Raw genomic sequence first — 27571 nt, forward strand, 5'->3', positions numbered from 1 at the left:
CCATTATTCTAAGTGAGTTGACCCAGGAATGGAAAGCCAAATATAGTATGTTCTCACTTATAAGTGGGAGCTAAACTGTGAGAATGCAAAGGCATCAGAATAATATAATGGACTTTGGGGACTCACAGAGGAAGAGTGGGAGGGGATGTGGGATAAAATACTATATATTGGGTACAGTGTACACTGCTCGGGTGATGGGTGCACAAAAATCCCAGAAATCACCACTAAAGAACTTATCCATGTAACCAGAAACCACCTGTACACCCCAAAAAAACTACTAAATTAAAAATTAAAAAATAAAATTAAAAGAAGACTTCATAAAATAAAAAAACAAAGAGTGCTTTTCTGACTGCTAGATTAGCTGTTATTCACTGTATAAAGCAATAAAGACAGACAAAAGGCAAACATTATTTTAAAAGTTAATTGAGACAACAAAAAATATATGTATGTGTCCTTAGTGTATTTACTGCACTCGTTTTTCACTTGAGGCAAATTTGAAAATATTTTCTCATGTTTGAGTCCTTAGGATGATGTGTCCCAATGCTCTGAGGAATTTTAAAGTATAGGACTCAGCTAGATTCCTGAGTTACAGAAACCATGAGATAATTAATCTTAGTGTGTTAAGCCCCAAGCCTTGAGATAATTGTTATATAGCAATAGGTAGCTAATAAAGTAAGGTGATACAAATTACCTTAACAAGTTTGTAACAGCTTTGGCAACTTCTACGCATTAAATTGTAAGCTGCGTGTTTCTGAAGATACTGCTCTTTACCAAGTACAAAAGGAACATATTCCTTACTCTCTCCATACTATAGATAAGCAATATGAAGACTACTTGTCTATTTTCCTAAGTCATGAGACAGAATTTAATTCCATTCTATTCAGAGGTATTGCAAAAGAGAGTAGATTGCGGCTACTTTTAGGCACTCCCTTAGAGATAATTTAGCAGATTTCCTAGCAATTTATTTTGGATAATTTTCAATGCCAAGGGTGAAGCTACAAAGGCAAGTTAAGAATTTCAGCAAAGGTATTTGACATTTCTCTACCCATAAGAAATAGTTCATTTCTCTATGGGAAAAAAAAGACACACCTAAATGAAAACGTCTTACTCAGGAAGCTGTAAACAATTACTTTTTTTGTGTCATTTACTTTTGTATGATGAAATATCAGCAGGCAGTAACACTGAAAAATAAATTGTATATACCAATAAATAAGTCTTATTAATACAGAATAAGCAAAACAAAGCACAACAAAAAGGCAACCAAAACAGGTTACTTAGAAAGGAAAAATTAAGCCTGGCTTTGAGGCTTGTCTGAAACACCGAATGTGATTATAATGGATCAAGATACAGAGGGTTTTGAGATTTTTGTAATGCTTATGACCCAAGAACATTATTCTTAGTCAAACTGTCCTTTATTTATGAAAGTAGAAGATAGAGTTTTTGTTTTTGTTTTTCCATAGTCCTGCAATGGCTTAGAAATATACTATCATATGTCTTTCTTGTGAAAACTACTTGAGTTCAGCTTGGTTATATAAGACGGTTTAAAAACAATAGTACTTCAAAGGGTTGCCTTCCTTTTCCCTGAAAAACTGCATTCTATTTTTATTTGTTAGCGATTTTCCCACTAAGAACACTACATTGTCTAAGCTCTCTTGAAGCTAGATATGATCACATGACTAAATTCTTGTCACATATGTGCATGGAGGTTGTTGGTGAGACTTTCAGAACAGTTCTTTGGAGAGAGCTAACTGCACTGGAAGGAGTTCTCTTGCTGTCTGGAACGCAGCGGAACTCTCTAAAGGCCAGCAGTCATCTGGGATCATAAATGACCTGGCAAAAGAAAGCCACACACTAAGCATGGTAGGAAAGAAGAAATGGAAGTAGCCTGGATATCATGCTATGGGTCCACCTGAATGAAATCACCCATCTCTGAACTTGTTTCTGATGCAAGAACAACAAAAATTGCATTTAAGCCACAATTATTTTGTGGTTTCTTTTATATGCAGATGAACCCAAAACACACTGATAAATGAATAGAGAATGAAGCAAAATAAGGTAGTCAAGAATGGAGAAATCTTCATTATCAAATGAGATGATGAGTACCCTGGGAGACCATCGCCAAGTGCATTTCCTAACTCACAACAGCCTGTGGTTGTTCCTAGGGGATTCATCCCATCTGCAACTATAACTGATAAGACTTGTGAAAAATCAAGAGGCTCTAATGCTTGCACAATGAACATGCCTTTTCACACAGAGATCTCAATGTGGTTTAAAAACAAAATATGAATTATGTCTTGATAATTCATAATTAGGTATATAAACTTATAATTGGACATAAAACTTCCACTGGGGAAAAACACTTCAGTAAGGTTTTACCACCCAATTAGAAAATGTAATTGCATATAGTTATAACTCAGTAAAACCATATCCCCTCATACACACACACGCACACACACACACACACATGCCCATATTCACTATGCCAACCCCAAAAGACTGGATAGAAATGTATATTGGGGGGTTACTAGGACTCGTTTTTTCTCCTTTGCTTGTTGCACTAAATTTTCATTAATGAGTGCACATTTCTATTTACATAAAAAGGAAAACCTTTATATTATAAAAATATTATTTACAACTAGAACACGAGCTTAATGGAATAATTTATATTATTATTACTATCCTAATTGTAATCATTTATATCATCACTATCCTAATTGCGAATATGCTTTTGTAATCAAATTATATATACAACAATCCTCAACAATCTTATTTCGGCTATTATTTTACTTTCTTGCTAGATAATACAAGGTCAAACATCTTCATGAATAATTTTCAAATGATTGTATGGTCTGTACTGGTGGGTTACAAAGTGTTAAGGCTTTATTGTATATATCTGTACAATTTTTTTTATTTTTAAGATAATCACATCCTATTTACCTAATTCTTAAGCCATCCAATAGGCAAATTCTCAGAGCTGAAAATAAAATATTTTATGCACAAAGTCATGTGCATAAAATAAACAAGTTCCCTTAATTTAGCAAAAATTCTTTTTAATAATGATTTTGCTTCTTTCATCAAGCAGGGTGGGCAAGCTGAGTAGAAAACAATGTTCTTAATTTCTGGCATAGACAGGTTGTTCTGGTTCCCAAAGCTTAGGGTGAGGGCATGTTCTTGATGTTCTAATCTGAGCAGTTTCTGACCCAGAAAATTGTGGATGAGGACGGCTACTGTGTTTGGTAGCAAAACAAGTTAACAGCTGTTGTATCAAGCAGTATAGACAACTTTGCTAAAAAGGTGTTAAAAAACCCAGTTCAGTTAGATAAATGATTATTGGGTATCTATTACTACACCTAGGGCTGTGTAAAAGAATATATATCTATAGATATTAGTACATATATAAGAATATATATGTATACATAAGTGTGTATATATATATATATAAGGATACACACAAAACCACACTGATATATACATATATACATATAAAATGCATGGGTACCTGTGTGTGTGCACAATACCTTCTTCAAGGTATTTGCAATCTCTGAGGGGTGTATGACATGCAAACAATGTGGTCAAATGTCAAACTGCAGGTATTTCCTATTGCTTCTTTTATGCACACCCTAATTTCTAAGCAAACTGGTGTAGTCACTCTTCCTCAAAAACCCTCACATCATCTTAGATTCCAGTGCTTCTCTCTTGCTGAACTCTCTTTCTCCCCTGTTCCTACCATCTGTTACTGTCTTAAATCATGTTTGGCTACCAGGCATATCTGAGATGCTACCTATCTCGTAAGTCCTTTGAAGATGCCTGTTCATTGTGATCACTCCCTATATAGAAACTAAGCCACATTTTATTTGTTTCTCATTAACAACGTTCACATTTCTCTGATTTTCATATAATTTCAACTTTTTTTATATGATAGTTCCCCAACTGGTCTCTCAGCAAATAAAAAATTTTCAGGCATGCAAACAAGCAGGAAAATTCACCCATGATGAGGATAAAAATAAATGAGTTAAAATTAACCCAGATATGACAAAGAAGATAGAATTAGTAGACAAAACTGTTGATTGTTATTATAAAAATAAAATAATATAAACAACATTATGCCAATAAATTCAATAACTTAGATAAAATGAATTATTTTCTTAAAAAACACAAACTAACAAATATCAAGAAGAAACAAATAAATGAAATTTGTAGCTAAAAACCTTTCACATAAGAAAACTCCTGGCCTAGAAGCCTTCTCTGGTAAATTCTGGGAGGCCAAAGCGGGCGGATCACCTGAGGTTGGGAGTTTGAGACCAGCCTGGCCAACATGGAGAAATTCCGTCTCTACAAAAATACAAAATTAGCCGGGTGTGGTGGTGCATGCCTGTAATCCCAGCTACTCAGGAGGCTGAGGCAGGAGAATCACTTGAACCCAGGAGGAGGAGGTTGCGGTGAGCCAAGATCGCCACCATTGCACTCCAGCCTGGGCAACAAGAGTGAAAAATCTGTCTCAAAAAAAGTAAATAAAAATAAAAATTAAAATTAAGGATGTAATAATATTCTATACATACTTTTCCAGAAAATTGATCAACTGTAAATACTTCCTAACTCATTCTAGGTGGCCAAATTATTTTTATAACAAAACTAGATGCAATCATTGAGGAGGAGGAATTCTATTTATATAAAATTTTAGAAAATGCAAATGATCCTAATAGTGACAGAAAGTAGATACTAGTTGTTTAAGAATGGAGAAAGCGAGAATCAGGGAGGAAGAGGTTCAAGGAAACTTTTGAGAGTAATGGATAATGTTAATTTTCTTGTTATATAGTGATGGTTTCGCAAGTGTATACCTGTGTCTGCATTTATCAAATTGCAAATTGCAAGCTAAAATATGTAATCAGTAATTTGAGAAAGAAAAAGGCTATGGGCTAAATAGATGCTATTGGTATATACCTTCATTTTTCATCAATTTTATTAAAATATTTAGAATTCTAAGTTATATTATCAAAGACATGAAAAAAATCTAAAGCATCATTAATGATCTTTTCCCAAAGAGAATGACACAAATCTTTGATAATTCATAAGACTTTAAAAATCAGCCTGAAAATATATGCTGAGCATACTTTGATCTGCTTAGTTTTTAAAGGAAGTTCCTTACCTTCTAATGATCAGGACACATAAAATAAGACAGAAACAAAAATAGCAATACCATCTTTGAAAGCAATTGATTGGCTCTGTGGTTAAATCCAGCAATTGCAGAAGACACATAATTTCTTCTTTTGAACAAAGAGTATTCAGTTGTAGAAAATTATTTAGTATTTTTATTCAAATACAGAACTGCTACATTCCAAATGAAAAGTCACTCAATGTCAAATGATGCAGTTTTTATAACCAAGTACTCTGAATACCTTCTAAGCTATCATTACATAACCAAATCTTGCAGAATGACCACCTACGTAAGTAACAATGTTCTCATATGGAAAAGTCCTGTGTGTCTATGCATGTCTTTTTAAATTTTAGGTTACAAAATATGCAGGATATCCCTCATGTGACAGAGCATGAATAACACATAATAATTAAATAAATAAAATTTATTAAAATTTATAATTATTACATAACTATCAATGTTCCCATTTGTGATCCGATTGAAATACAAAAGTGAAAATGATATAGTTGTAAGAAATCCATACTAAGAATCAGAAGAGCTAAAGTTAAAAGAAATTATATACCTATAATATATATTAATATTAACATTAAAATCTGGCCATAAGCAGAAGTGCATGAAATCGCACAAATAAAAACTGTCAGAACAAGAAGCTACTGTGTCATTTTCAGTAAGTCCTGCTTGACTCTAAAACAATAAAAAATTGATAATAAAATCTGTTAAATAGTGAAGTCTTATCTATTCTGCAGGTCGATGCTCAGGAAGTTAAACCCTAACCTTAGTCTAAAATGCAGGGTTTATGGACGTAAAGACTTTTCCAGTATTTTTTTCATACAGGCAAATATAACTGTAAAGCTCCACGATACCTTTATTTTATAGGATAAATAATTCCCCAAACAATTTCTATAATTGAACACAATGAAAACAAATGGGATCAATGGCATAATGTACAGCATGAGGACTACACTTAATAATATTGCATCGTATACTGGAAATTTGCTAAGAGAGTAGACTTTTAGGTACTTTTACCACCAAAAAAAAAAAAAGCTACCTATGTGAAATGATGGATATGTTAATTTGCTTGAGTGTATTAATCATTTCACTGTATATGTATATAAAACATCATGTTGGTCTACCTTAAATATTTACAACAAAAAACAGTATGGCAAACAGTATTACTCTTAAAAATGTGTTTACAGTCTACATTTAAAGGAGCAAAATAATCCCATTGAGGCAGAGAATATGTGACTGAAAAAACTCTTTTAAGTACAAAGGAATATATAACTATTCTCTCTCTTCCCCAAAAGTCACAATTTAGGTAAACTATTTCTTTACTTCAAGAGGTATTAACTTTTTCTACAAAAATGGACATTATGTAATTTCCAGTTTGTTGAAGAGCTCCTCATAAGTACAGAGATGTAAACATTCAAAGAGTTAGAAATGCTTTCAAGATCAATTTGTTTCTCCTTGAAGATAAGAAAACTGTAAGATCATATCGAGTCTAAACAAGGAACCAATCAAGTGTTTCTGGTCAGTGTTACCTGTCTGAAATAACTGAGTCATATCATTTAACTGTGGTATAATTTTTATATTGTTCGAAAAGAAATAGACAAAAGGGTATTTATGGTTTGCATTAACTCCTGGTAGATTAAAAAATTTCTTTATTGGTACTCACCACTGAAACATTAATATGACTTAATAAATTGAAATAGAGACTGAAAAGAACCATTAAGAAACAAACAAAAAAATTTGAGAAAAGAGATTAATACATGATGCAAAAACATGCTACTTTTTAAATGGACTAAATGGTGATGAAAGGGCTTTTGGAAATTAACACTAATAATTTACATGAAAATGTCAACAGAAGAGGTAGAGGAAAAAGTCTAATTTCTATCCCAGGAAGTGGACAAAAAGACAGCAAGATGGATACTAGAATAATAGAGAAAAAAATTAGAGAGCTGGTTTGGGAGATCTAATACCCAGCTAATTGGGGTTCTACACGTAAGGAATACAGAAGAGAATTAGACAAAATTATCAAAGAGTCACTTTCCCAGAACTTAGAATCTCCATGCTGAAAGGACCTCCCAAGGCCAGCTTCATGGGCATGTACCTGTGCAGTCACTCAGGGCCTTGCACTCGGGAGGGCCCCACACTTTCCTTAGTGCTCTGCTGTCGCTATCTTGAAATTCTTGATAATTTTGAGCAAGAAACTGCATATTTTCATTTTTTCACTGGGTCCTGCATGTTATACAGATGGTCTTAGGTCTGACCCAGAATTCTATACTCAGCCAAACTGTCAATCTAGTTTGAGGAAAGAATAAAGGCATTTTCAAATATTCAACAACTTCAAAAATTTGAATTTTCATGCACTCTTTTTCAAGAAGCCACTGGGGAGATGCATTTAACCAGTACAAGAACATAACAGAAAATCTAAGACAGAGAAGTTGGGAAGGGAAGTCTTACAATAAGAGGTATGTGTCCATCCTAGAAACTAACTAGTCCAGATTGAAGTATGAGTACAGAAGAAAGGAAGCGTGAAAGAAACCTGTAAGGGAGAAAATAGAACTAATGACCAATGGAACTGATAGAATGTCTGGAAATTTGTTTTGGCAGATCAAGCATTTATAAAATTGTGAAATATATGTTTGAAAAAATACAATAATTATGAATCTAGGAGGAAGAAAGAAGTTGTATGAGATAGGAAACAGTCATAGTTCACTATATGATTGACAGTTGAATAATATATACAAAGTCATATTACTATAAACACTAGTAATTTTAAAACAAAATAAGGCACAATATCTCTTTTGAGAAGATTAGAGTAAGGAAGTTGATGAAGTTAATGTACAAGAGTTATTTCCTCTATTATCACTGTGGATGTCCATAAAGTCTGAAATTGATAAATCAAGAAAGACTACAGCATTTTATTTGGAAATATAAATCTTCCTCCAAAAGAAGGAAGGACTAAAAGAGCTAAAACATTGTGATTATTTACTTCTGGGGAATTGATGGATATCTTTTGATAATTAAAAAAAAGAATTTTAATGATGTAGTTCCCTATTTAAGTAAAATGTCCAAGTCACAAGGAAAGTGACTTAACTTAGAAGTCAGGTCCTTTACTTGGTAGTTTTGAAATCACTGACCGTGACAAATTTAAAAGACTGAAAAATAACAAGGTGTCAAAATTCATCTTGAATTTAAAAGATTTTGAAAAAGCACAAAGCATTCAAAGTTGATAGTGATGTTGAGATACAGTTCTAGGCTCTTTTAGGCATATGGTTAAGCCAACGATAAAAAAAATAGATTTAACATAAAATATAGATATATATATATCTTTCTGTCACATATATCATGCTCATCTACTGAACTAACTGAAAACAGGCACATATTTCAGGTTTGAGGTAGACATAAAGAAGAAAATACACATTAAGTGAAAAGAGAAAGAGAAATATGATGAAACAAATTATGATGGCTGAATTTATCTTTTCTTTTTTCTTTTTGCAAAATCAGAGGAAAGAAAAAAGTGTGTTGAGTACTTTTACAAAAATCAAATTAAATTGTGGCTTAGAAAGAATGAAAGTGAGTAGATAAAAGGCTGGCTGGGCAAAGAACTCTGAGATTTGGGTGCTCCTGAAGCACTAAGGGGGTGAAAACCAGTAAAATCTATTAATATATTGGCTGAGCAAAGCAATCTCAGCACCAGTTCCACCAAAAATAACAAAGGAATGGTTAAAAGTGGTATATTAGACCAATTAGGCTGCTATAACAAAATACCATACACTGGGTGGCTTATAAACAAGAGAAATTTCTTTCTCACAGTCCTGGAGGCTGGGAAATCCATGACCGAGGTGTTGGCAGATTCAGTGTCTGGTGAGGGCCTTCTTCCCAGTTCATAGATGGCTGTCTTCTCACTGTAACCTCACATGGTAGAAGGAGCAAACCAGCTCTCTGGGGCCTCTTTTACGAAGACACTAATCCCATTCACGTGAGCTCTGCCCTCATGATCTAATCACCTCCCAAAGGCCCAACTTCCTACCATCATCTTGGAAGGGTTAGAATTTGAACCTATGAATTTTGGGGTGACACAAATATATCAAATGGCTTGGGATATTTATTCTTAATTAATGCAGTACCATGTACCAACACACTTCAAAAATCCACTAGCAGAGAAGGAAATCTTTTAAAAATAGATTTTTACACAAACATGCATACGGAAAAAAGCCACAGAAAGAAAAGTCAACATGATATTTTTCCAATTACAATAGATCACACAACACAAAAATATCTAAAAACAGAAATATTTCCATGGCATATACTATCAGAGAGCAGAGAAGTCCTTCTGTTACTCTTGATACTCAGTGATAGAAAAATTGAGTCATTTAAAGGAGAGTCTCTTGAAAGACCAATTTTTTGGAGGTACAATTTGTGGCATAAAAAGCAATCAAATCGAGTTCAAAAGAATTGATTGAGAAGATAACTTTTATTGTGAAGGTTGTTATATGTATTATAAAAAACATTTTAGACTCTAATTTGATTGATTCTCTCTCTCTCTCTCTTTCTCTCCCTGCCTTCTTTCATGTATCTATGAATACATAAGTTTCAAGACAAAACTAAAGTTGAATGACAAAAAACTCATATTTGGTTTTACAGAATTTCCCTTGCTTCTGTAGAAATGTAGCTTTTGTAGCCATAATCTCTCAGAATCATTGTAAATAGTTCTTTATTTATGATATCTTTGAAGCATTATATTGACATTGACAGAAGTACTTTTGAGAACGCATCATCACTGGTATAAACTTCTGAGTTGCTTAGCAAGGCTTAACAATAAGAATAAAAAATAAAACACTACTAAATAAATTAGTTAAGTTCTAACTAGGAAAACAAAACAACTCTGAACATTTAAAACTAAGTTTAATTCTTGCAATTGATTACTTGGATGATGGGAGATGAGAAAACAACCAGGGAATAGTGAGGATCCCCCAAATAAGCAACTGCAGGAAGCTTTTGGAGGGTCAAAAGAGGGAGGCAGGATCACCAGACCCCAGTGGCTTTGGGAGTTCCTACAGAAGAGAGAAACACCAGTGGGGACTGCCCATGGCAATCCTGAACCACAGAAGAGACACAACTAAGGTAAGAGAGGCTTCCTCAAGGCAGACAGAGAGAGAGAGCAATACCCTGGCTTTTATCTTCCTCCTCACCTATCCTGACTTTATATGCCATTGGCCAGATCCAAGCACAAGCCAGCTGACAGGAACCTGGAAAATTTAGCTATGATTATACACAGCACTGCAGGGCAGGGATAAGACAAGGAATAGATCACAGGTTAGTAGGCCGAGAACCACAATACACAGTACCCAGAAGGTGTCAGAAAGTTTTTCTTGAGATTTGCAAATAAGGCAGAAAGGTAGGTGGCATGTTGTTTCTGTCACATAAAGGCAAAGCCAACCAAAAGGTGTCTAGAATAAGGTATTTAGTTCATCTTACTGTTTGATGTTGATTAAAGGGCCAAGGTTTAGCAATGCTGTTTTGTTAAATTGCAGATTTTGGTCTGGTGTGAATAAAAATAATTTTTATTTGGCAGAATAGGCACCCTTGTAAATTCATAATCTCATTAGACATCAACTAGATTTGCTTCTAACCCAGCCATTTTATTGAAACATTGCCTATGTATATCTAACTTTCTAAATACTCTTTCAACCAATCACAACTTCTTACTGATTCCCTCATTATTAATGATTTAAATAGAAACATTGATATATGCTCAATTTATATTTGCACATTAGTAATACTTTTACCTTTGGAAAATTATATATTAACAAGGCATTACAAATTTTGGTAAAATTAATTTCAACACCTTCAACATATAGGATAATAAATAATGTTCCTAACTCTAGAAAGGAAGGAGGAATCTAAGAGATATAAAATTAATGACCAGAAAAAACATTTCCTTCCTCTCTCCCTTCCTTCCTTGCTTTCTCCCATCCTTCCTTCCTTTTTCCATTCTCTCTCTTTTCTCTGTTTCTTTGTTTCTGGTTTCTTTCAAGAAAACTAATAAAGACATAGTTCTCATGAGTTCCTGGAATGTAGGCAAAAAATGAACAAAAACTGGTCTTAGAAGCTATGCTCCAAATAGCAACTGTTACAGGAAGTCAGGGACCCCGAACGCAGGGACCAGCTGGAGCCATGGCAGAGGAACATAAATTGCGAAGATTTCATTTTAATATGGACAAGTATCAGTTTCCAAAATTAATACTTTTATAATTCCTTACACCTGTCTTTACTTCAATCTCTGAACATAAATTGTAAAGATTTCATGGACATTTATCAGTTCCCAAATAATACTCCTATAATTTCTTACGCCTCTCTTACTTTAATCTCTTAATCCTGTTATCTTCGTAATCTGAGGATGTTCGTCACCTCAGGACCACTATTGTACAAGTTGATTGTAAAACATGTGTGTTTGAACAATATGAAATCAGTGCACCTTGAAAAAGAACAGAATAACAGTGATTTTAGGCAACAAGGTCTGACTGCTTACAGTGTCGGGCAGAATACAGCCATATTTTTCTTCTTGCAGAGAGCCTATAAACAGACGTGCAAGTAGGGAAGATATCACTGAATTCTTTTCCTAGCAAGGAATAGTAATAATTAAGACCCTGGGAAAGTAATGCATTCCTGCAGGGAGGTCTATAAACAGCTGCTCTGGGAGTGTCTATCTTATGCAGTTAAGATAAGGACTGAAATATGCCCCAGTCTCCTGCAGTACCCTCAGGCTTATTAGGGTGGGGAAAAGATCCCACCCTGGTAAATTTGAGGTCAGACTGGTTCTCTGCTCTCAAACCCTGTTTTCTGTTAAGAAGTTTATTAAGACAATACGTGCACAGCTGAACATAGACCCTCATGAGTAATTCTAATTTTGCCCTTTGCCTTGTAATCTTTGCTTTTGTCCTTGCCCTGTTTCCTCAGAAGCATGTGATCTTTGTTCTCTTTTTTTGCCCTTTGAAGCATGTGATCTTTGTGACCTACTCCCTGTTCGTACACCCCCTCCCTTTTTGAAATCCTTAATAGAACTTGCTGGTTTTGTGGCTCAGGTGGGCATCACGGTCCTACATCACGGTCACCCCCGGAGGCCCAGCTGTAAAATTCCTCTCTTTGTACTCTTTCTCTTTATTTCTGAGATCAGCCGACACTTAAGGAAAATAGAAAGAACCTACGTTGAAATATTGGAGGTGGGTTCCCCCGATAAGCAACTCATTTGGGAATGCCATCATCTATTTGAATTTTTGATTTTTAAAAATAAAGATCAAGTGCTGAGCATTTCCCAAGAGACCACCATAGTCTCACTGCATAATCATGACAGAATTCTCCACCTAGTTGGGCTTCTCTTGTAAGTTCATATCTGCCCCTATATGAGGCAAACAAAGCAAGTAACACAGCAAGATGAATTTCTGATCTTAAACATAAAATAATGTACTAAACAACAACAAAAAATTGCCCTAGGTTGTCTTCAAGGAATTCTTAGTGTTCTAGATCCTTGCTAGAGAGCTACTGGGTGCAAGAGAGACACCTGATTCTTAAGTGAAGTTTTTCTCATTCAACTGAGGTAAGTGCAGTTCCATCTATACTGAGATGCACTGAGTTTCAGCAGGTGTTTCAGATGGAATTAAACTGCCCTGTGGAAAAAACAATGTAGTATGTAACACTGTCAGAAAGCTCCTCACCTAGAATGGCTCACACTGTCAATTGGTCTCATCCTACTCTACTGTGTCCCTACCATGACAAGGTTACACTGAATAACTGTCAAGTACCATCCTCCATTACAGTGTATTCAATGTCAATCAATTCGCACTACCAGACAGATATATTTACCATATGTGGTCTGGCCAAGAGATCTTGATGACTTCTTCTTGGAAGATCAAAATTTCTTCATGAAACATATTTAATATAGTGATTAAACAGGGCAATTTCTTAGTAAGTCTTGAATTCTCAACCCTTTCCTGTGTCCCTACAACAGCTCACATCAAGACAAGCACTGGTCTGAAAATGGGCACATTTTCACACTTAAGGATCACATTTAAGGATGCGATTTAACAAGCTTACACAATTGAGTTGAGTCTTCTAATTTCAAAGTCTCTAGTGGATATAACACACACAAAAAAGTGGATATAACACAATCATCAATCTGCAGGAGAAGATGAGCCGGAGCATAAATTTTTGACATTATTTTTCCAGGTATTTAACCATAAACACTAAAAGACTTCAATTCTATGTTTTGGTAGACTAAGGTATAGAGAAAGTTTAGCATTAAAATAGAGTCTTCAAAGAAGTATCATCAGTAAAATTTACATTTCTATCATATGAGAGGTTTATAAGTCATTTTGATTGTTTAGCAGTTCATTCATAGTTTTGATCTAGTGTATAGTGGTAAATAGAGATGTTGTTTATGTATTATGGACTAGACTTCAAAATTATATAGATACTTATCAACACTAAAAAATCTAACTGAAACAGTGATTCATGTTGGTCCAAATGTAAGAGGGGCCTCAGAAGTGAATACCTGTTTGACATTCCAGAAGGAGCCTTCACTCTGGTAAGTTCAACCGTGTTCTCTATAGTAGCCCAGCAATGATTAATTTGGAGGCGAAGAAATTTGACTCTTTCCGTATTTCTTGGATTCTAGAATTGACTAGAATTGACTAACCCAAGAATATGTGAAGTTCTTTTTACAATTTTTAACTTTTTAAAGTAAGTCAAACACAGTTTATACAGATTTGTACAGAGTATTAGGAACAGAAGCATTAATGTAAAAGCTTAAAGTTTAAATTCCAAGATTCAAGTTCATTTCTTTTCCAACTCAGATACCTGACATTGGTAAATGACAGAGACTTTTAGAATTTCTTAGAGACTCTTATAAATTATGTTCTTTTAAACAATAACCAAAATCCTAAACCAAAAAAATAACCAAGGTATAATGAAAATAGGGCATAGAGGCAGGATTCTTAAAAAGTAAATTATCAGTTTTTTAGTTTAGTTTTTAGTCTTATGTAGGCAATTAATGCTCACTGTCAAGAGTTGGAGGATGAGCAGATTTTCAACAACAGCCTGTAGTAGGAGAAAAAATGCCACTCTGTAATTCTCAGACGAGCACAACCTAAATTATCATAATGTACAGAAACTCCAAAAGCATTCCAGCACCATAGAAAATATAGGAATCTCATCAGTCTTCTTTAGGATTTTTTCCCTGGGGAGCCAATGACCATCAAAACAGAATGGCTTTGGTTACTGGTAAGAGCAACCTTCCTTGTAGAATATATATTCATGGACCAGATTTTTAAAATCCTGCTTTCTTTTTCTTTCCACAGTCAATATGCTTGGAAGAATATCAACCCTGAATACCTATCGTGTATCCTTCAGAGCTTCAATTGTATAGGGTCTACATATCTTCAGGAAAATATCTTTGTAAGTCTAAATATTAAAGTTTTCTTTTGTCTTTCTCATTCTTTGAACTTCACTTTTAAAATATCTTTATTGGAGTAAATTATGGACAAAATTAAACAGGCATATTCAATTTACAAATACATATAGTTTTATAATGAAATTAAATATATTTAATTTCTCTTTCTCTCTACTTATCTCTGAAATCTTTTTATAAAAATTAGCAGTTTCTTCATCCACTTAGTCCCACCCTATATTCTGCTCACTGGGACATTTCTTTAAAAATACTTTGATTGTTTTTTTCTGGGATTTTACTCTACATTTTAAAATGGTATGCTTATTCTGCTATCTCTTGGTTTATTGATACTGGATACTACCTATTGGCCTCCTGTTATGGTGAATAAGGACTTAGGTGTTTTTTACATATCTGCTCCATTTTACCTTACCCTAAGTTACCAAAAATACTGTTTTAAAATACTTGTAACATTAATAATCAAGGCTTACATTTTTATGATCAGACATATAGTGTTCATTACATAGCTGAATAGTGTATGAAGATTACATTTCCATGCCTGGGTTTTATTACCCAAAGTAATGAATTACTGCATTTTTTATTAACATTATGTTCTGAATGTCTATCCAAATTTTCCCCCTGAGCCCCATTTACATCTTCCAAATATCAATCAGCATTTCCTCTTTTACGCTGGAAACCTATCTTGGATCTCTATCTCTGGCTCACATTCAAATCTGTTGCTCTCCAGATCTTACACAGCTGTCATCCTGAGGCCGCCCTCGACCACATTCCCTGATGGATCCCGTTTCTGGATTCTATGACCTCACTTCTGAATTTTCTTCTGTTTGCACATCCTCCAGTAGTTTCCAAGAAAGTGTGTATGTGACATAAATGATTGAGTTTCTGAATGCTAAAAATTTTGTTCTTTCTTCCCACTTGATTGATAGTCTGACAGAATATTCTAGATTGAAAAGAATTTTCTCTCAAAATTTAAAGGCTTTTCTTCATTTCTTCTGTTAAGGGGAGTCCTATGCTTAGTGACTCTGCTCCACCAGTTACCACTATTCCTTCTGTTTACATTTTTCAAAAATTTGCTAAAATATCCTATTCTCTAATGCCTTCTCTTTTTTTGCTCTTTGATTTTGTGGGTTTATAAATTTTTATTTTCAATTTTAGGGGGCTTCAAGTTGGAAAAAAAATCAATACATGTGACCATCCATCATCTTATTCAAAAGTAAGAATTTTATTTTCTTGCTGCCTGACTAAATTGGCAAAATGATATTAATAAGGTGGCAGTAAGGTAAAAACTTCTTTTTAATGATGTACCTAAATAACTGCACAAACTAACAACGATGAAACAGATAAGTTACAGGGCTGATGCAAATGGACATTACCCATTTGGTATTGGAAAAATTATAGAGATGTTTTTCACAAATAGAAGATAATCTCTTTGTTTTTTCTGGGACAGAAAGAATAACTGAGGAAATACAAAATAAAGAATTATAACAGAAAGTCTATTTAGATACTAGGGAGAATCAAGTTTGATCTAGAAACTCAAGGGAGTCTGTGTATTCTAAAATGCATGAGTCATTTTCATTTTTTAATTTTAGCATTAATTTTGTGTTTTCATCAGTTACTTCACTTTCCTTTGAAGGTGTTATATTCTGTCAAGTTCTATAACACAGATGCTGGCTTTCTATTGCAATTTGCTTTTAAAATGTCCAGTGGAAAAAAATGCTAAAGAATGTTATAATGAGTGCTTTGTCTTAGTGATGTTTAAAAGAACCTTGCTTCTCAAAGAAACTACTTAAAACAAGCCTGTGGAGCAAATGGTCATGCAACTTTAAAATACTGCCAGTAAAATAGCTAAGTAATCTCAAGAAACCCATCTGAATGCTAACAACCCAGACCAGAAAACTCAATCCAAACTCCAATAATCAACTGCTTCGTGAAAGAGCCAGCTGTTGAAAAGATGTTCCTCCTACTGCTGCTAAGAAAGAAAAAATAACTATGCATACTCTATGTACACCAAATTCAACACGTGCTTTTACAGCCAGAAGAGAACTGAAGAAATCAGTGGAGTGTGTCAAATATCAGTGTGTCCAAAGAAATCAGTTTGTGAAAATTTCATTATTTTTTTAATTTACCCCTCTCAATAGCTGCTTAGATTGCTTTACACTCACTCTGATTAAGCAAGTGAATATTGACTGGAAGGGAAAATATTTTTTAATGCTGCGAATAAGCAAATTGTCAATTTTGCTTGTAACATTAAATGTCTTAGAGTTTAATATTAAATATAGTTAAGAAATTTTAGAAAAATAAACCTGAGACTAAAATGATAAAGAAAATAAACAAATATATTATTGATACCATTTTGTATGTTTATTATTGATCACCCAAATCATTCACCCAATACCTGTGCCTTTCTGTCATCTGGAACAATGTTACCCTCAATGATGTTATTTTAACAGACAGAATGATGAGAGTTTAATCTTGATATGGGAGTAGGCTTATCCAGTTAACTCTGGTTTCTCAACTCACTCACCTCTAACTCTTACAGAAGATATTTAATCATAATCCTAATCTTTTACCACTATTCCACTCACTTATCCTCATTACTTTGTCACTCTTGAACTCTTTCCTCTCTCCACTATCCATGCTCAAGTAGGTCTTGACTATCTTTCTGCTCCAAGAAGAGATGATCATTGTCAGGAAAAGTCACTGTAGCCTCCTTACATACAAGCCTCCTTACATACATTTCAAGTTAGTGACCTGGGTCCTCTGATGTTCTGCCCTAATTTTAGCTATCAAACATCTTCCCTAAGAAAAACTTTCTATGTGAATAAAATTCATCCTTTTGAATTAAGTTCATAGGTGTCATTGTTACTTAACTCAAGATTATGAAAACCTCAGCACCAAAGCATACAGTCTCACCAAATTTCAACTCTCAGCTCTATTGCATTCAACACACTCAAACATCCCAATATTTATATGTAAGGAGACATCCATATCATATTTCATATCCTAATATTGGAGATTTGTGTTAGTTATGTGTAACTATATATAATTCCAAAACTTGGCATTATTTTCTTACATACACCAAGAATTTATTTTTTTGCAATTTATAAATGATTGACTCAATATATAAATATATAGTCTATATGCATGTTTTGTGTCAATAAATCTTTTAGTCCTCAATTATAATTGGCAGTCCAGTTCATTCAATAAGCTATTAAAACTTCCTTAATGTTCACAAAAGCCCTAATGAAATAGTCTCAATTGGGAAATATGGACACTGAGCCTTAAAATTTTAAAGAACCTGTGCATAGCCATACTGTTGAATCATAGAAGAGGCATGTCTAAAACGAGTAAAACTTTCTCAGAATCCATGCTATTTCCATTTATATAAAGCTGGAAATAACACTAAGATTATGGGTAGTAAATTTAGTAAATACCTTAAGTATTAATCAATATTAATAAGCAATACGAAAGAAATATTTTCTTTTCAAATCCTTAAAGTATAAACTGTCAACTCAATGTAATCGTTCCCAAGGACTAGGAAATGTAATGGCAAAGTAAAATCACTGGATACTTGTTGAGTGTCCACATATGTGTGGTCAGGTAAGTTTTACACATAGTAGTAAATGGTCACCTATATGTTATGATTAAGTGATTCTGATGTAATGTTTTGACCACCAAATCTTTCCAAAAATAATAAAACAAGTTGCTTAAACTGGTATATCTCTTTGAATAGTCCACCTTCTCAATATGAGAACGTGGTTTTGGTATAAAGGGTACCTGAGTTACACACACACAGACACACACACACACACTTTATGACTTGGTGGCACCTTCATTAAATGCTATATAACACAAATTATTAGATTTGAGAAAATGACAAAACAATATAGGGCTCTGGGCTTTTGATATTATTTATTTATGAAACTGTTATGAGTTTTTTTAAAAAAAAAATCTTTTCAACTTTCAGCTCAGAAAAAAATGAGTTGAATCTTGAGTTTTACAAAGATACAACCGGAAGTTTTCCTGGAAGGAAACAAAAGATACATTCACCCAGAAGGAAATTAATCATGCTTACGAACTGGGGTCTCTATTTGAAAACAAAAGCCAAAGAACCATCACTACAACTTGACACATTTTGACAAAGATGTAAAGATTATGAAGTGAAAGTTCAAAGGAGGATGCTTTCGATTAAATTAGTGGTTAGCTAGGACTCTGTGAAAAGCGTCGTGGCTTGTAAAAGATTATCCATTATCAAACCTCATTTTAACATCTTTTCTTACAGATAGTGGAAAACTTCAATGACACATGAAGCCTATTGCCACTTAGGATTTCTAGGAGGCAGTTTTTTTAACAGTAAAAGTTATAACAATCAAGTACATACCTTCTTTTTATCAGGGATACAACTGTATTAGGTCCCAGCTTTCAAGCAGCTAGTAACCTGGTAGCCCTTACCTGGCCTATTGCAAGAATCAGTTTGGGAGAACAAGAGGCAGTAAGGAAAGGAAATGGCATATATGAAAGAACAGAAGGATATAACCTGAGGCTCCATTGTCCATGATTTTAAATTCTAGTTTGAGGAGTCTGTGTCTTACAATACATGAAAGATTTTAAGAAATTGTCAGATGAAAGTAGTTTTTGGTAAATTGACTTAGCTTACTTCTTAGCTAGAACAAATGTTAAATGCAAAATAACATTTATACTTATAAATAAATAGCTGCATTAGAGGATTTTTACTAAGATTTTAATAAGATGACTGATAATTAAAATATAAAATTGGAACATAAAACTAAATTGAGCAAACTCACAAATTTGGAGAAGCATTGGCTAATTTATTATTTTCACTATCTTTGCTAAAATGCATATAAGTATATTTTGGAGGGAAATTAGTATAAGTTGAAATTTTATATGTCATTAATTATCAGATACACAACAAATTTATCTTGCTTAAAGGGGGCATGTTGGCTAAAATGATTCAGAAGAAAATAATCGGATTTCTCCCATTTACCTAAATCAATAGAAAATATAGATGGGTGGTAATTTTTTAATAATAAGGACATAATATAAAATCCCCCTAAATGTTTAATCTTTTCTTTATACAAGCCTTTTGTCATCAATATAGGATCATGTTGAATATTTTCCCATTCTGGAAATAAAACAATAATAACTAACATTTATTAAGCACTTTACATATAATAATTCCTTTCATCTCACACTGATTTTATGAAGTAATTTACATTTATCTTCATTTTATGATGAGGAATCTGAGACACCATGAGATTAAGTAACTTGCCTAAGGTCACACAATTAGCTGGTAGTTTCTTAGATAGTTAGCCACGCAGTTTTAACCACTGCACAAGTTAGCTTAGCTATCTTCACTTTCCTCAAGCCAGCATTCTTATACTCTTGTACTTTCTCTTCATAGCAAACTTGCATGCAGATAATCATTTTGCTGCCCCTGATTCCCTCCCCATTGCCTGCCTTCCACCCATCAAAGTGGCACTGCAGCCACTCTTGCTTCTGCCATCCTGACTTCTCCACAGCTATATCTAAGGATACTCCTTGGTTTTTACGTTTCTCAAAGCTCTGCAGCATCTTTCACTTCTGGACACTCTTTAGAGTGTTTTCTTTTCTTGTTTTCTCTGGCATCATCTTATTTTTGTTCGAGCAATAAAGTTGGATTTTTTCCCTCAATTTCCCTTTCTTCCCTCCCTCTGCTAAGGACACTTAAAATGCATGAACCAACCCTTATTTGTACCAAATTTGCTAACCACTAATTTAATCAAAAGGACACTTAGCAGAGGGAGGGAAGGAAGTGGCCAAATCAGATTTACTAAGAAATGATCTGGTCAAATTATGTCTAAGGACACTTAGCAGAGGGAGGGAAGGAAGGGAAATTCAGAAAAAATTGAGTGAGTAGAGTATAACCTTCTTCTCCTAACCATTTCCCATGTGGATGTTGGACTTTGACAATATGAGTTACTTTGGCCAATGGAAAGTCAGCATCTTGAAACAAGTGGCAGCCTTAAATGCAGCAGCTTGGCTTGGCATCTCAGGATTCTGTGACCCACCAGAGTAAGAACATATTCCAAGTAGTAGGTGGCTGAGGACAGTGAGGAAACATGTGGAGCAGACTTGAGTCTAACCTGCAGCCTGGAGCCAGGCCCAGCTGATCTTAGCTGAGTTCAGCAGAGAAACAGCAGACTTGCAGACCCATGAATGATAAATCAAACAAATACTATTATAAATCAATGGAAAGGTACAGATTCAACTCCACTACTTATCATGAAACTTTAATATGGGCAAGTTATTTATCCTCTGTAAGTCTTAGTGTTTTCATCCGTAAAGTTGGAAAATGAATAGTTTGCTTTACTTGATTTGTAGAGAAAATTAAATGAAGTAATATATGTGAAGTGCTTAGCACAATGGCATAGTATGAGCCCAATTAATGCTAATTTAAGCAAAGAATGTTTTCCTTATTTCCAGACTCAAATATGACGCTAGAAAGCTGCTCTGGGAGGGCACTTCGAGAGCTCAAAATCAACAGGTGTCATAATGAACTCATTACATTTCCTCCTCCTCTGATATCTAACATTGTAAATGACAGCCTTTTTTACACAGCTCACAAATGAGCAACTTAGGGGTCCTCCCTGTCTTCTTCCTTACCACTTTTCTCCAATTTTCAATCAAGATTTTTTTTTTATTTTATATCCTGTATATGTTGTCTGTTCATCACCTTTCCTTCATCCTTATAGCCACCATCTAAATCACTTATTTTACTGCATCAATACCTATTTTAGTTAAGGTAAGGCTAAACACTGTAAGAGGTAAAATCCTCAATCCAGTCATTACATAATCAGTTTGCTTCTCACTCATAAGAAATCTCAGTTGTGAGTTCCTGATTAGTGAATGATTTCGGACCTAAGCTCTTTCCATCACATGGTGTCACTATTTTCAATACATGGCTTCTTCCATGGTCGCTGTATTCACATTAAGCCGGTGGAGAGGGAAAGAACACGGACGGTCGTATGTGGAAGGCTTTATGGTTAAGAGTTGGAAGTGGTGATCATAGCTTCCACTCATATTACATTGAGGATAAATCTATCATACAATCACATCTAACTTTAAGGGAGGCTGGAAAAGGCAATCCGACTGTATGCCAAAGAAAAAGAGGTAATAGGTACGATGAACAACTAGCCATACATTGTCCCAGTTCCCTTGGTGGCCTCCATGCTTCCAGCCTAGTCCTTTTACAATTCAGTTCCTACAGGAAGCCAGAGTTTTGTTTGTTTGTTAAACATAAATTGGATCATCTCACTCTTATGTTTAAAATTTCCGATATCTTTCAGTAGGGCATTGACTAAAACCCAAACTCCTTACCTTGACTTTATAATCTTGCCCCTGCTTTACCTTGCTGAACTTGTCTCATTCCAATCTCTTCATCATGCACTATGGTTTACTCACATTGATTTTCTTTCTGTTCCTTGACCATCTGAAACAAACTCTTCCCCTAGCATCTTTATACCAGCTCTTCTTTCCTTCTAGAACACTCTTCCATAACCTGGTATCTTCCTCCCACTAAGACTTCATTTTAAATGACCCCTCTTCAGAAAAACCCTCTCTGACAACCCAGTCGAAAATAATCACCCAGTCACTTTCTACCACATCGATGTATTTTAACGTTCTACATACAACTTATGAGAATTTGGTGGGTTTCTTTCTGTCAGGTAGCTATTTATTTTTTATTCGTCTGTCTATCATCTATCTATCACGTCTATTTACCTATCTATTTATGCCTCCACATGCAGACAGAGATCCTTGAGTGTTTTATTCCCCACTGAACTCTATTACCTAGAATACTAGCCCTGTTTGGCACAGGGCTAGTTGAGTAAAGTTTGACTCACTAATAAAGTTTGCTGAACTTTCTGTGCACTAAGGTAGGTACACTTTCATCCCACCAACCAACTCTACTGAGCTGAAAAAGACAAAACAAGTTTGTTTCTTACTTAGCATTACCAAAGATACCTGTGGCTGAAAGTCAGGTTTACTAAGAAACAAACTGGTCAAATTGTGCCTAAAGAACTGCTTAGCTGACCAATTTACTTGTAACCTTTTCTCTTTCCACTGAGCCTAAGACTCTGAATGTAATGTCTGATGGTAGACAATACATTTTTTCTCACTTAGGCAGGAACCTGTGTTTTTTGTTTCAAGGAAATTTTATGTTTATGTGTAGTAAACCACTTAATTTTTCAGCCAGGAACAAATATCCTCTTTAATTTAATGAATTGAATTGTTCTTGTTTACATTGATAAATCTCAGTTCAAAGGGAGAACAAGTGTATTACATGGCATTTAAAATTAAAAATTAAAAAGAGTTTTACAAGGAAAGCCAAATTATTGGTACTTAAAACAATGAAAGACATTTATTAATATTTGATAAGTGTTTTAGTACAATTTTAGTTTGCAAATGTGGAATGAAGACTTCTATTTTATTTCCTTCCAATAGAATGTTTGTAGTAATAAAATCATAGCAGTTAATAGTTGCTGAGAACTTTTGATATGCCAGTCACTATCCATGCTTACTTTACAAGAACTGTGTGAACTTAGGCAAGTGAGGCCTAAAGAGGTCAAATTACTTTCCTCAAATCAGAAAGCTATCAAAGGTAACCGCCATACACAGTGCAAATGCAATTTACGAATCACAGTGTAATCTCTGTGTCCTGGACTACAAGAAACTGCAGTCAACAGGTTCGTCTATCAACAGGCATTCTGTCTTAAGTTTGAATATCATCATTTTCATAAGGCATACTTTTAAGTTCAGTCTGTAATAATCATCCAGTTCTGCTGGATGATGTAAGGCATAGTAGATTCTGGCAAATCTACCCAGAATTACCTTCATGGCCAGCAATTCAATACTTGCAATAAGAACTACCAATAACATTAGTTTCTGCCTGTGGGAGACACCACAGAAAACGCAAGTACAACTAGCTTGGGGGAAACTTGAACTCTTAAACAGATCACCAATGTAGCATGAATGTCAGACGTGTTATCCGAAAGGAGCTGCCAAACCTGCTTGTGGAATTTCTGTGGATGACTATGCTTGCTTCCCTCTCTGACATTGCCACTTCATCAATCCCTCAGCCCATTCCCTCTTGAATACAATCGAATATTAGAAATGATGCACATTAGAAGTTAAGAAATCAATATGTTCCAGAATTTCAGATTTTGAAAGACTTTTAAAAATAGTACTCTGGTTTAAGGTTTTTCTTTTGACAATGAATCAAACCATTTCAGAGAGATTTGCCATTAGGAGCAGTCAGGACTAGGACTCCAGGCCTCTTGCTCCTGGATTCACATTCCTTTTGCTATACCACTCTTCCTCACCTTGCTACTTCTGGTTGTCCATAATTCTTTAGAGTTCCCTGGACCTTTAGAATCTACATGATTCCCGAAGTTAGAATCCCCGCCCACTCCCTATTACAACACCAATATTTACCTATTCTGTTTCCTTTATTCTCAGTGTTCTCTTTCTGTTTGTTTGGATATTAGAAAATTGCATAAATTAATTTTAATGCCTATATTAATGGAGGCTACAGATTGAAATACTTCTTTCCCTTTCTAGCTAAAATTTTGTTTATTTAAAAACACACCATTGCAATTACTAAGATTTCAGGTAATATAGCAGACCAAGAAGAAAGACATTATGGGCAGGCATTTTTCAGAGCCCCTCACATCACTTGAGGGAGAGCCCAGCTTCACATAAAAGACACAGAAGTGGAGACGCAGTGGTAACATAGCAGTCAGAACAAGTTAAATAACATGGATATAAATATTTTAACTAGGGCTAGACATCACTCCCTGTGTTTTAATATTGTATCTCTCCTTTAATCACAAACTCATCTTTGTTTAGTTTTCTGGTTCAAGAAAAAGCAGATTTCAAGAGGGGCCATTTTAGCTTTTAACAGGAAGGACATTTTCTAGTTATTTTCTCAAATGTAGCAGTTCGTTCAATTTCCTTATTGGATTTCTAGGCCTGAAACTTATTATTGCCTTTTGCCTACTAATGGCAAATGTATGTACTTAATTCTAAAATTCTCATCTTCTCTTTTGATTGTATTATTACTCCTAATCTACGAGTTCCTTTTTTGATGTTTTAAATCAATGTAAATAAAATCAGTGATGATTTTCAAAAATTATAAAAAATATTCAAAGAAAAATAACTAGAAACGTAATCTCATCTTGAGACAGACTCAGCTATGTATGGATCAAACATACTCTGTACTGACATAAACCCCATAGTAGGTTTCCAAAGAAATTTGTTAAAGGTTACATTAAATTACCTTATAAAAATGTTCAATTTTGCTAGAAAAAAATGCATGCCATGTAACATGAAAAATATAAAAAGTAAATAACTCTCAATTGTGTAATTAAATTAAAAAGTTAAAAAGTCTCTTTTACTCCAAAGCAATATGCTCAGTAATTGAGATCATCAGAAAATTAGCTCTGAAGACAATTTTACATATTCTATAGCCTTTTTTGTCCATTAAGGTCAGGAATTACCAAAATTAATTAATGCCAAAACTTGAGAAGAAAAGTATATTAAGTATGCATGTATTAGTATGTTTGTATGCATCTTCTGGGTAAGTCATTTTTTTTCAAAATAAAATAAAATAAGATAAATGTTTAGTAATATCCAAATCTTTTGGTGGAAAGACTCAAAGTCTTCAGGTGTTTACTAATTTCTCTCAACCTTACGGCTATTGTCTAGCAATACTAACTAGGGATAAAATGAAAAAAACAAGGGTAGAACTAGTGGTAACTTTGGTTAATCTTAAAACATGAAAAAACTGTAACAGATGAGTCTCTGCCCTATATACAAAGAATAAAGAATCCAGCCTCCCTCTGCTTGCCTGAAGGGGCCTCCCCATGTCCCTCTTTGAAACTCTGTATTTCTATGGCTTGTATGCCTATCACTGCACTGATTTCTTATTTTGCTCCAATCTACTCCCTCCTTTTTAGAGCCTTTTACTGTTTCCTTTCTCATTCTTCTGCTTATGACAGTGTTGTCGAGGGTTCTATTGTTGCTTCTCTTCTCATTTTAGTCTATATGCCCCTGAAAATATACTGCCACCTATCAGCACCTCCTATTTGAGTTCTCTATTTAGAACTTTAACCAGTAATTTCACCCTCCATAACCCCAGCTGGAGCTCATGAACTTTCCCCCAAATCTGCTCATTCCCACCTACACTGAATTTTATATAAATGGCACCAACATTCGCCCAGTCCTGCGAGCTAGAAATGTGGTTTTCATGTGTTCCGACTTCACACTTACACTAACTCATCACGTACAGTTATACATTAAATGCCACTGATTCTCCATCATAGCTCATCCATTTAAACTTTCCTCTACTTTCCTGCAGCCACAGTGTTAGCTCTGTTCCTGACCATCTCTTGCTTGAACTAGTAATTCAGTCTACTAACTGGCCCACCCTCCTTCTAGACCCTCCAAACCTCTTGTCCTGCGTAGGCAATCCTTCATGTACATTACCACTGATCGTCATAAACCACACATTCAACTAGGATTAAACTCTTCAGGCTTCCTATTGCCTTCAGAGATTTCCAAAAGAAATTTTTCACCATACCTACACCTGGAAACTTGTCAAACTGCTAGTCAGTCTTCAAGAACCAGATCAAATGTTTACTTCTTTGTGAGATCCTTCATGACCTACTGATGCAGAGTTAATCACCCCTTCTGGTAACAGTATTGCACGTAGTGCATATCTCTTTTTTATATTTACCACACTGCTATGATTATGTGTTTACATGACTGTACTGCCTCTGGATTGTCAACTCTTCAAGGCTCTGGTTGTAACTATTTAAATATCTCTGTGGTAGGGACCTTAAGTTTTCTGCAGAAAAAAATATACCAATTCCCTCTGGGAACATGAGAGACTAATAGGATTTGTTTAATTTGGAACATAATCCAGCAACAGTTTAGAGCATAAAGTGGAAGAATGAGTGGAAAACAGGGACCAGGAAACAAGTAGGAAATAAGTTGCTGCAGTACAAACACAGAAGAATGACAAAGTCCTGGATAAAGACAGTGCTGGCGGTCTGCCGTAAGGGCACTGCTGAATTTTGGAGAAAACTATTTGCCTATTCATAGGATTTAAATTCTGACTTTCAAAGAAAATTTTAAAAATTTTGTTTAATAATATTTGTAGGCAATTTGGAGAATAAATATATTCATTGTGTTTCCCCTCCCCTAAATATCCTTTTGCATCATTGGGAGGTGAAACAGATGCTCAGGAAGCATGACTGTTACTTGTAGTTTAAAAAATGACGTATTTCTTAGTTTTAAAAACGAAGACTAGTAGTATAGTATAATCTATAAAACTGTATTGCCAACTTGGAAATAAATGTCTCTATGATAAAGGTAAGAGATATTCTTCTTTTTGAAATATTCATATAATTGGATATGCTTTGTGTGTATAAGGGGCTTCACAAGTGTTCTTTTTATAAGCTTCTGAAAGACCAGAAGCTCTCTCTCTACTAATCCTATCATCTGATTAGAATGCAGATATTTTGGAGAAATTTATTTTTTTGGTTATTTATGTTGACCTTTATTTTATGCCTAAATTTTCAACAATTAAGCTTCTGAGAACCCAGTGTCTATAGATCTAACAATTTTTATGACATTTATAAACAACAAAAAAAATCTTACTAGTTTCTCCATTTTTCATGTTTTCATATTTTAAATAATTTTTAATTAAAATAACACTTCAACATGTTTTAGCCCTAATTTCTGCTTAGGTTATCTGTCACACAGAATTTGATAATTATTTCTTTTTAAAATATGTATTCCACAATAGTGAGACTATTCAATATTCAAGGTATATTCTTGCAGTACATTCAGAATCTATTCTCATCAAAATTATTTATTTCTGAATAATA

General features: G+C 34.4%; 1 protein-coding gene across 11 annotated transcripts in view; it reads right to left on the reverse strand.

Moving 5' to 3' along the window:
- PDE1A (phosphodiesterase 1A) overlaps positions 1-27571 on the reverse strand; it is a 478638-nt gene that overhangs the window by 119941 nt on the left and 331126 nt on the right. The gene's annotated exons all lie outside the window — the stretch shown is intronic.

This window comes from Pongo pygmaeus, chromosome 11 (assembly GCF_028885625.2).
Source record: "Pongo pygmaeus isolate AG05252 chromosome 11, NHGRI_mPonPyg2-v2.0_pri, whole genome shotgun sequence".
Classification (NCBI taxonomy): Eukaryota; Metazoa; Chordata; class Mammalia; order Primates; family Hominidae; genus Pongo; species Pongo pygmaeus.